The sequence below is a fragment of the Somniosus microcephalus genome, chromosome 10 (genome assembly GCF_052327205.1).
Source record: "Somniosus microcephalus isolate GS21.2 chromosome 10, FLI_Smic_1.0, whole genome shotgun sequence".
NCBI classification, from domain to species: domain Eukaryota; kingdom Metazoa; phylum Chordata; class Chondrichthyes; order Squaliformes; family Somniosidae; genus Somniosus; species Somniosus microcephalus.
In genome coordinates this window covers 38,357,997-38,369,879 of record NC_140996.1, presented here as the reverse complement: position 1 = coordinate 38,369,879, position 11,883 = coordinate 38,357,997, and the positions used below count along the sequence as shown (strand labels likewise).

General features: G+C 44.6%; 1 long non-coding RNA gene across 1 annotated transcript; it reads right to left on the bottom strand.

The window, feature by feature from the left end:
• Positions 1 to 1,272: 1,272 nt before the first annotated feature.
• LOC147111497 (uncharacterized) lies at positions 1,273 to 10,071 on the bottom strand. The gene is made up of 3 exons (XR_015079842.1): positions 9,182 to 10,071; positions 2,185 to 2,544; positions 1,273 to 1,700 (listed from the first exon to the last, which is right to left on the bottom strand). It is a non-coding gene; the product is annotated as an uncharacterized LOC147111497 (long non-coding RNA).
• Positions 10,072 to 11,883: the final 1,812 nt, after the last annotated feature.

The window sequence follows — 11,883 nt, the reverse complement described above, 5'->3', positions numbered from 1 at the left end:
CATCGAAGTCCTCATCTGAGTGCTGTGAAGCAGAACTCGTGAGCGACCTCGCACTCCGGGGAGCTCGCACCTGCACTACCCTTTTCCTCTGCTCTGACAGCAGCCCACTCACCAATTGCAGATCCTGCCTTTAAGCTAACCTCTAAAGTCTGCGCAGTGCCAGTATCTGAGCTGGTGGCCGCGAGTGTCAGATCGAGTGACGGTGTTTCTTCTTCATTATCACTCTCCTCTTCCTCTTGCACCACTGCCAGGCCAGGTTGAATTTCTCTGAAATGGGAAAGGCACAAGGGTAGGGTTGTGATGAGGGGGACGGGTGGGGGGGGGGGGGAAACCATGAGTTGCATGCTAACACCATCTGTAGCTTGTAAGTCAGAAGAGATTGTGGGATGAGGGGGAAGTGGGATGTGAGAAGGAGCACTAGGTATGAGCATACCGTCATCTTCAATGCTTTCAGCACCGCCATTGGCCATGGCCTCAGTGACAGCCCCTCCATGTATGGTGAGCACCGTCTCCTTGAGCAGGGTCAGGATATGGAGGCGCTCCTGTCCCCCCTCCGGTTAGCTGCTGCTGCCTATGACAGTGCGTCACCTTGTCCTGCAAAAGAGGCGGAAGTGTGTCAATGAGTGTGGTTCACTGTGTTTGGCTGATGTGGCTGTCATGGTTCAATAGCTGCAGTGTGTGCAAGCTGTGAGATGTGGGTGTGAGGCTTGTAGCAGTGGTAAGTGTGTGCAGCTGAGATGGAGCATATGAATGTGAGGTATGAGTCGTAATTGATAGAGATTGTTGGTAGGCGAATAATAGGGTGTGGTGAATTGAGCAGTGTGTGAGGCTAATGGTGCAGTTTGTGGGATATGGCATTTGATGATGAATTCACTGAACATGACCACTCGTGTGAAGTCATTAAACTTCTCCCTGCACTGCATCCAGGTCCTCAGGGCTACACTGCTTGCATTGAAGGCGATCGATGTCTGCTCCCATTCCCTTCTCAGCGTCTGTCTGGAGGGCCTCCTAGCTCCATATGGATACAGAACATCTCCCCTCCTGTCCAGCTCCCACACCAGAGCCTCGAGTGCTGCACCCAAAAATCTGGGAGCCTTCTCTCTGCCATGTTGCACCATCCTGACTCTTCCTGTAGGCCACACACTCCTTTACAATGGCTTCCAGTACCTGCTGCAGCCAGAATGTACTTTCCATTTAAGAGGTGCAAGCTGGCTTGAAGAAGTGGAGGCAAGCTCTAATTGGTGCTAGCCTCACACGACCATGGGCCCCCTGCTGAGCATGCAGCCATTCAGCAGCACGTTTAGTGCTGGGCTGCACGCCACAATCATTATAATTACCAGGCAGCACCAAGTTTGCGTGCTGCCTACATTACATGGAACGGGCACGGGTTAATCGCGATCACCGCACCCGTTTTCGGGGGCTATCCAATTTTTAGCCCATTAATGGTTAACATTTAATTTATGTAATTCTTGTCTTCAAGGTTGGTCCATTCACTTCCACTGGCAGTTCTAAAGACGAACGATACTTCAAAGATCACCTGGCTCTTCAATTAAATAACATTTCTTGGATTTAAGAAAACAAATCTGAGGATTTTTCCAGATTCTCAAATGTTAACTTCAAAGAATGCCTTCGACTGTTATTTCTGTACCTCATGAAAAACAATTATGGCCACCTCTACAGTGGAATATTGGGTGAAAGACCTGCAACAGAGGAGACAAATTAACAATTTAATCTACCCAATGTACACAAGCCCTGAATTTTGTCTGGTGCTGTCAGGCTGTATGTTATCAGCACACACCTGACAGTTAGTGGGCTAACCCTACCACTATTTCAAGGATAACCTTTATTTACAACAGTTTGAAGGATTATTGTTGTTTCTGGATATAAAGGCACCATGGTACAATAGAACTTGACTCCCAATGTAGGAACGTTTTGACCTGAAACATATTGTTATGGGAGAGGCTAACTAAAGGCTAGGCACTTAGAACAGGATTGTAAGTGGTATGGAGAGAGGGGAATTAAGGAAGAAAAAAAACTTACTGTAAAATATTATAAATTTATATGAAATATCTAGAAACACATGAATATATGATTGTTATTTTTCTGCCACTTCAGATATTTGGATAGTATTTGTCCTCAATTTTCACATTTGTTTAATATCTTTTTATCCAGTAGTTCTCTTACATTTTTCAGGTCTTTAACCTGGCCTTTATGTTAGTTCCTTCTTCTTGAATTCTCTCTGGCCGCCAGCTGCAGACTAGTCTTTGTATTCTTGGTTCCATCTCACATTTTAAATAATAGCCTATAGTTGAACTTTGTAGAAGTTTGTCAAATTATTATGATTTATTAAGGAAGAAGACTTTCTCAAAATCTGTGCATTGACATTATTTGAAGAAAGAATAAGAAAAAATATCAATTGTAATCATTTCTGCTTCCAATCCATGTGCACAAAGGCAGCAATTGTCATTTCAGTCCTGTACTTTTATCTCTTCAGGCAATGTCATGATCCCCATTTTGTCACCAACTTGAGCTGGACATCAGGCCCTGTTGGATAAATCAAAAGTGGTCTATTGAGACACAAGAAATCAAGCCATCAAATAGAAGATAGTCGAACGACAATAAAACCCAAATTAATGTATTAAAGAGGATTTTCAAATGTTATGTGTATACATTTAAAACAGTGTGAACAATGAAAATTAGTCTTTGGTATTGAAGATAGTCTGAAAAAGGGTGCTTTACTAGTCCTGATGCACATTTCTCAGGACCGGATTGGAGTACTGTCAATAGGAGCCTGGCATGTTATTTTTCTTGCCTGCTGATAAAATGTTTCACAAATGCCCCATCAGATGCATGTCCCTCATTATATTAGGTTCCTGCTCTTGATCTTGAATGTCTCAAGGTGATCATTATTCAGAGGTCTGGCCAGTATCATGGGCCGCGATTTCACCAGCGGTGTGAGTCCGGTGCGGCCGGAGCAGACAGCAGCCGCAAACTCCTCACCTGTCCTCATCCCGCCTCCTCCAAGTGATTATGCCCTGATTGGGCTTGTTAAGCCTGCCCTGCGAGGTTCCCAGCCAAATAATAGGAAGCGGGTCTGATGATGTAATTTGATGACGCGTCATCAGCCAGTTTCCTTAAAGGGGCGATGTCCAAAATTAATTTTGACAGTTCTGCTGTCAGTGTTCTGCAACATTGAGGTGCTGCAAAAACTGACAAGCACTGCAAAAAAGGTGCACGGCTGCCCCCAGGCTCTCCCATTACTCCCTCCATCTGGTTATGGAGGAGTCACAGCACACAGGGAGGTCCTCTTCCCTTTCAATGGGCGGAAGAGACCTCCCCTGGAGATCAACACAGCCTGGTTGCACATTGCACAGGAGGACACAAGCAGGGATGTCATCAGGAGGACCTGGCTGCAGTGGAGCAAATATTTCAATGATTACAGTAGATCACGAAACATTACTGCCATTCTACACTCATCCTCATGCTGCTGTGCCACTCATCACATCCACATCACTCTGCCTTCCCTACCCTAGACCTGCACACCCTTACTCACACCAACTTACCTTGTACCTCCACCCATCCCCCTCTATCTACATTATCAAATCCCCATCTCACTAGCCACCCCTCACACTCACCCTCATCCTACTGCAAGCATACCAACTAACAACACTTGGGTGTTTTAGCCAATGTTCATGTGAAATTTCTAGTAATGCGCTGTCAAACATTGAATTCTTTATTTTCAACACTTTGCATTCTTGGACAGATTTAGTGAGTTGCAGTGAATGGTGAAACATAACGTCCCCCCGCACCACCCCCCCCGTGCCCTCCCCCCAATGGTGATGAGTGTGAAAGGAATGGCTTGAGCATTGTAGGGATGCTTTATGGTGCGGTGTGTGGTGGTGTCAACCTGGTGCATCATGTGGCAGCCAGGGTGTACAGTGTTAAGTGAAGCTAATCTGGACATGGTGGGAGTGATTTTCATTCAGAAGTTGGGAGGGAGGCGGGACTACAACTTTCGGGGTTGTAGTCCCGCCTCCATCGAGATGCGGCCAATCCACACAATTTTAACTTGATTGACCTTGTTGAGCCCGCCCAGCGGGCTCAGCAGGCCAATTAAAGGCCACCTGGCAACAGGTGACGGCACAGACTGAAATTTCATCTGTTAAGACATTTTGACAGATGAAATATCAGTGTTTCACAGCTGTTTGTTTAACATTTGCATATCGAATTATCATTGGCCCACAGGCATCTGTAAGGAATACCTATTATATTCACATGTGATCACATGCTGAGTTGTCATTGGCCTGCAGGCATCTGTAAGGACTACTATTGTTTAGAAGACCCAGGGGCCCTGACTCCATCTGGTCCACACGGTGCTGGATGATTGAGAAAACTTACAGACCTGATGCTTCATTAAAAGAGTTTAAATTGTAATACTCCGTTGTCCTGCATTTTATTATTTTTGTACAAAGTGTGCAAAACAAGACATCATGTCAGAACAGGGATTTGAAATCGACATCATTGGAGCTCCCTTACCTCGAATGAATTGGGAATCTTTGAACTTACCTAGAGAATGGAGCAAGTTCAAGCAACATGTGGAGTTGATGTTCTTGGGTCCATTGAAAAGAAAAGGAGAGGAAGAAAAATGCAGCTACCTACTCCTGTGGATCGAAGAAAAAGGGAGAAACATTTTTAACACATGGTCTCTCACCACAGATGAAGCAAAGGTACTGAAAAGTTATTTTGACCGTTTTGAAGCATATGTGATGCCCAAGACAAATACGATATTCGTTAGGTACAAGTTTCAGGAGAAAGTACAAGGAGCTAGTGAGTCGTTTGAACAGTTCGTGACTGAGTTAAAACTGCTGGTAAAAGACTGTGCATATGCAGATAAAGATGAGAATGTCAGAGGCCGCATCGTGTTTGGAATAAATTCAGCTAAAGTGAGAGAGAAACTTTTGAATGTTGGGTCCGGGCTAATGCTGGACAAAGCTATGGACATAGATAGATCGCACGAGATAGCCCAAGCACAGTTGAAAACCATAACCGGCGCCACGAGCAGCTCGAGTGAACAGACAGTGCACGCAGTTAATAGATACACACCAAAGAACACTGCCCTGAGGGCGTGTTTCAGAACAGAAAGAACAGCGAGAGTTCTAAAAATGGGCGACACAGACATAAAACGCTTCCAGATCTGTGGATATTGTGGAAAAACTGGCATGGAGAAAAGGTGCAATGCCCCGCCAAAGGAAGGCAATGTACTAAATGTGGTAAACGGAACCACTTTGCTAAAGTTTGCAAGACTGTTTTCAGAAAAGCAGTACACACAGTGAGTGACAGCCAAATGCCAGCTAGAGAGCCAAATGCAGAGTAACTGTTTATTGATTCTGTGTCACAGAAAAAACAGATTTCAGAGACTGAGCAAGCCTATGCCGATATTGAGATAGGAAAACAGGGCAAAGAGCTTAAGTTTAAACTAGACACTGGATCTCAGGTTAATGTAATTCCTCTGAGTGAGTATCACAGCTTGAAGGATGTGTGAGAGCTACAGCCCACCTCACGCAGACTGACTGGCTATGGGGGTGAGCAGCTCATTGTAAAATGCACATGCGTGATGAAATGCAAGTACAAAGAAAGCGACATGATGTTGAACTTTTACATTGTTAACAATCAAGCACCTCCAGTGCTAGGTCTAAAGGCATGTTTAGACACGGATCTCATCAAGCTAGTGCTATCATTGACAGCACCATTGATAAGCAGACTGTCATGGAGGAGTTTGCTGATGTTTTCAAAGGACTTGGACTATTCCCAGGTGAATGCATTATTCACCTTGACCCAGCAGCAACCCCTGTTGTTTGCCCACCAAGAAGAATACCCCTTGCTCTACGTAGTCACCTGAAGGAGGAGCTGCAGAGCATGGAGAATACAGAAATCATTGTCCGGGAAACAGAACCGACAGAGTGGGTCAATGCGTAAGTAGTGGTTGAGAAACCACGAACAGGCAAGCTCAGAGTCTGTCTCGACCCCAGAGATTTGAACAAGGCTATCAAACACCCTCACTACCCTCTACCAATGCTAGATGACATCACACCCAAGCTAGTGGGAGCACGTTACTTCAGTGTAATGGACGCACGATCAGGATACTGGACTATCAAGCTCACAGAAGAGTCATCTAAGCTAACAACATTCAACACACCATTTGGACGCTACCGATTTCTGCATTTACCATTTGGTCTTATCTCAGCTCAGGATGAATTCCAGTGGAAGATCGACGAAACCTATGAAGGCCTCGACGGAGTAGTCGCAATCGTAGACGACATCCTCATCTATGCCAGGAATAGAGAGGAACATGACAAGAACCTCCATGCGATGCTACAAAGATCACGGGAGAAAGGTATCCGGCTCAACCCCGAGAAAAGCATAATCGGATCCACCGAGATCAGTTATTTCGGGCATCGCCTCTCAACTGATGGCATTAAACCAGATCCAGAGAAAATCTATGCCATCAAGAAGATGGCGCTGCCGAAGAACTGCGCAGAGCTAGAGACAGTACTAGGCATGGTTAACTACTTAGCCAAGTTTGCCCTGAGCCTCTCCGAAATCAACGCACCCATGCGTCAGTTGCTCAAACAATCCAATGAGTTCCTGTGGGACAAACAACATGACGCAGCATTTCAGAAAATGAAAGACCTAATCACCAGAGAACCAGGACCAGTTCTTGCCTACTTCAACCCCAACAAAGAGCTCAGACTACAAGTGGATGCATCAAAGTACGGACTAAGTGCAGTATTACTGCAAGAAGGAAAGCCCATCGGCTATGCTTCCAGATCTCTCTCAGTCAGTGAAATCAACTATGCTCAAATCGAGAAAGAGCTATATGCAATTCTGTTCGGATGTAAGCGTTTCCACCAGTATGTCCAACCACAAGCCCCTCGAGTCAATCATGTGGAAACCACTAGCTGCAGCCCCACCAAGGCTACAGAGAATGATCCTTCAGCTACAGAAGTACGACTTCAAAATCATTCACCATCCAGGCAAAGACATTCCTGTCACAGACATGCTCTCCAGAAAGTCTCTTAGCTACCAGGACAACAGCCTCAGTGAAGGCATGGATGTGCAGGTAAACATGGTGTACAACAGTTTACCTGTGAGTGACTCAAAACTGAAGGAGATCTGAGCAGGAACAGAGAAAGATGCACAACTCACACTGCTGAGCAAAGTCATACATGAAGGATGGCCTGAGGAAAGGAGGAAATGCCCTCAGAGCATATTTGAATTCTGGAACCACAGAGACGAACTGTCACAAATCAATGGAATCATCTTCAAAGGGGAGAAAATCATCATTCCTACCAGTCTCAGGAAGAGATGTTGACAAAAATTCATGCTGGACATATGGGCATGGAAAAATGCAAACAAAGAGCACGTGACATTATGTTTTGGCCCAGAATGTGCAAACACATTGAGGGCATTGTCGGAAAATGTTCCATTTGTCTAGAACGCCGCCCATCAAATGTCAAAGAGCCCATGATACCTCACCATATCCCAAACAGGCCCTGGCAGGTCGCGGCAATGGATCTGTTCACATGGAACAACGAGGACGACATAGTGACTGTTGATTACTACAGCAGATTTTTTGAATTGGACAAGCTTCACAGCACCACATCTGCAGCTGTGATCCACAAGCTGAAGGCAGCCTTTGCCAGGCATGGCATTGTAGAGACTTTAGTCTCAGACAATGGCCCCCAATACAAATCGAAAGAGTTCGAGTCGTTTACCAAGGCATGGGATTTCACACATGTCACATCAAGCCCACATTACCCTCAAATAATGGCCTTGCTGAAAAAACTGTCCAGATTGCAAGAACACTCATGGACAAAGCCAAAGCAGACAAAAGAGACCCCTACATCAGTCTCCCTGAGTACCGCAACACTCCGGTTGACAACTTCAAGTCACCAGCACAGCTGTTGATGAGCCGCAGACTTCGCTCAATCCTTCCAAGCACCAACCAGTAGCTGCAGCCAGAGGTCATCAGCTGCAAGCAAGTGCATGTAAAACGTGTACAGAGACAAACACCAAAAGAGATACTATGACAGGTCAGCTAGATTATTGCCGCCGCTGCACAAAGGAGACTCCGTCAGAATCCAGGAGCATGACTACTGAAAGCCAGCAGTCGTCATCCAGCCAGCTGACACTGAGCGATCGTATCACATCTGCACCCCAGAAGGACAGGTGTACCGCCGCAATCGCAGGCACCTCGAACACCAAGGAACAACACCGTCATTCCGACGAGAGGATCAGTGCAACAGTGTGATATGAACAGAGCAATACACAAAACACATCCTACTTACCTGAACCTAAACCTGAACCTGATTTGTTGACCGATTCAGGAGCATGCTCAGTTCCATACCACACAAGGTCGGGACGAGAGGTCAAGCCTAGAGTTACCCTTGACTTGTGAACTGCAAAGGCTGTAGGCGGATCGCTGCCCTAAAAAAACTGTACATCGTTATTGAAACATTGAGATGTTTTCAGTGCTAGTTAAATGTTGAGTTTACTTATATGTTGATGCTACTGAGAACATTATGTAGAAGAAAGGTTCAAAAGTAATGCATAACATTTTTCTTTTAAAAGGGGATGTAACATTTGCATATCGAATTATCATTGGCCCGCAGGCATCTGTAAGGAATACCTATTATATTCATATGTGATCACATGCTGAGTTGTCATTGGCCTGCAGGCATCTGTAAGGACTGCTATTGTTAGAAGACCCAGGGGCCCTGACTCCATCTGGTCCACACGGTGCTGGATGATTGAGAAAGCTTACAGACCTGATGCTTCATTAAAAGAGTTTAAATTGTAATACTCTGTTGTCCTGCAATTTATTATTTTTGTACAAAGTGTGCAAAACAAGACAGTTTGAAGCTGTCAAACACTGACAGTCTTACTTCTAACCTGAGTCCTTCTACATAGACTCAGTTAGAAATCTCACTGACACAGAAAGTTGCAGGCTGTCACTTTTGACAGATTGCAGCCATTCTGCTTTCTGTGCCGGTTAGATGATGGACTCCCGAAACCTAGAGGAAGGAAGGCTGTAAAGGTAAGTCCAGGTAATTTAAACTTCTTTACACACTTTAGACACACAAAACACACTTACCTTTGCACTCATGCACACATCACTCACCTGAACACCGACATCTCGACCCCTCCAAGTCCTTCATCCCGACGGCCCGACTCCTCTAACTTGGCGTGGTTTGGACCCGTCGGGAATCCCGTACTTCAAGCTTTAAAATAGGGATTCGGCTAAAAACTGTCTGTTAACTACCTGTTAACAGGCAGTTAATTGGCGCTAATCCCTTCTCACCTCGGGTAGGTGGGTCCCAGTGCGGGGCGGGTACCCATCTCCTTTGAAACTTACATGGTGTTGGGACCCCCGAATTCGGGACTTTAACCCCCCGCACGCCTCCAATCCTGACTCTACTGGTCAATTAAAATTGATCCCGGTGAGTCCATCACTGGCATCAATGTGCATAGGTGTTGATGCCCTGTGTCCTGTGCAGCATTTGTTAATTGCAGAGAAGTTTGGCGTGGATGTTGTTGCTGCTGGTGTGTCCCGTGATGCTAATGTTCGTGCTGATCGTTTTGGGATTCTGAGGACCAAGATGAGCTTTTTGAAGAGCGGCAATCCCGATGGAATAAATGGCGGGTGAGGTTGAGATGACAGAAGTAATCTGTCAATGTTGATATAGGTTGCTCCAAGGAGGTGACAGTGAATAGAGTGATTACTCCTAACACTTCAAAAGTGCATAAAGCTCAAAAGTGGGTTCTATTTACTGAAGGCTGAAGCTTCTGAGATTGGAAACTGACCAGCTGTAAAATGGTAGATTTTAAAACACTTTTGCAGCTGTCACCTATTGAAAGAAATGGCGAGTTGTTCAGAACCCGACATACTTAACTGGCGTGATCCCCGAGTGACGGGATTCCCGTGGAAAACTTGGCAAAATGCTTTGGAAGAGGGAAAATGGGGATTTAATTGCTTTATACACCCTCCTAACATGCACAATTGAATGACCCGCCTCTTAGAGTCTGCAAAGCACAGGCAGAAACGGCACTTGGGAAACTGACAAGGAGGCGGGATAATGGCCCGCTGTCAATCTTTTGGATTTTGACAGCAGACCCGCCTCCAAACCCGCCCTCTGAGCGCCGGCAAAATTCAGCCCTTTGCTTCCCTAAGAACAATTTGTCCAGGCTTTATCATTCTACTTAGTAGAATAGCATCAAATGAAGGCACATTGAGTGCTATCAGCATAGTGGAGGTTAACTTATATTAGTTAAAAGACTTATAAAGATTTGCATTGATACTATCACTCCTATCACATGGCAAAGTGCTTCACAGCCAATGAACTGCTTTCTGAACTGTAGACAAACAGCAAGGTCCTACAAACAGCAATGACATGAATGACCAGTTAATCTGTTTTGGTGGTGTTCCTTGAGGGATGATGGTTGGTCAGGACACTGGGAGAACTCCCTACCCTTCTGCAAAACATGGGATCTGCTACATCCACCTGACCAGGTAAAACCAAGTGTACCTGCGGGAATCGTATGCCAGGTCCTAACCGAGGGCTAGAGCGCAGGAATTCCCAATTTAGGGATTACCCACCCCAGCCCTGCTTCATCTTACATCAATGCCTTTGTAGAGTCAGGTGTAGAGTCTGTCCCTGAGAAGGACATCCTGGAAACTCGCAGTTAAGGCCAGGACCTAGTCTCAACTGAGGTTGCAGCCATTCTGGTGACCTCCCACTGGACTTAGGGCAGGAATCACCAGAATGGCCACACAATTTTGATACCAGTATTTCCTGTATAGCCCTTAACAAATAATTAGCTAAATTCTTTGTTGAAAATAGCGTAATAAAAGTATTACATTTTGCCAAATAATTTTAATGAGGTATTTCTCAAATCAGAGGTAACTATTACTATTTTAATTAGTCATGCGAGAGGGAAGTTCAAAATGTAAAAGCTCATATTCACAGGTGGGAGACCCAGCTAGCATTAATTGGAAGGATAACTATTATGGTTGAAACACATTGACTGATGTCATGCACTGACGCCTTTCTTGTTGTATATAATATTGACCTCTTCCAATTGGCCTACATTAAAGTTTTCTGCTAGCCTGTTGTCTCCTCAGTTTTCCCCTAACACAAAGACCAGGGTATCATTTTAAGATTTCGAAAGTGATCACAAAATTAAAGTTTAACTTCTGTCCCTGATTAATTTGTTAATTTTCCAAATCTCGGAGCTACTTTTTGCTGAAGTCTTTTCAGGTAAAGGCTTTAAGGCCTTTACACTGCTAGACCCAAATATTTGATATAATTAGAGCTTCAATCTGAGATCAGATGTACTCAAGATCAGTTGGTATAGTCCATTCATCATTACCAGCTTTGGCTGCAGCTGATGGTGGCTAGAATAGACTCATAGGGGACAAGGACAACTAGGTCCATCATCTCATTTCAGCTTTTATATCAAAATAGTATTTTTTGGTCCTCTATCACAATCATTATTTGAGCCTAGAAAGTACAGTTTCTAATATTAGAATATGAACACACTAATAATTCATATGCCAATATTGTTAACAGTAATGTACAAAATCCCCAAATCTTACATAAAAAAATACAAATTGACCAGTGATTACCAATCATTTTTTTTTAGTTTTCAGAGGAATAAGACTGATTGTTTATCCTCATTTTAAAAAAATGTAAAACATCTGCTATCAGGATGAAAACAGTTTTCTTAGAATGCTGGGCATACATTAAAAGAAGGTAGGCAGAGAATTGGGACGACAGGCTGAGAGAGACCCAGTTCAGACTCAATTGCTTTTTACAGATTGTC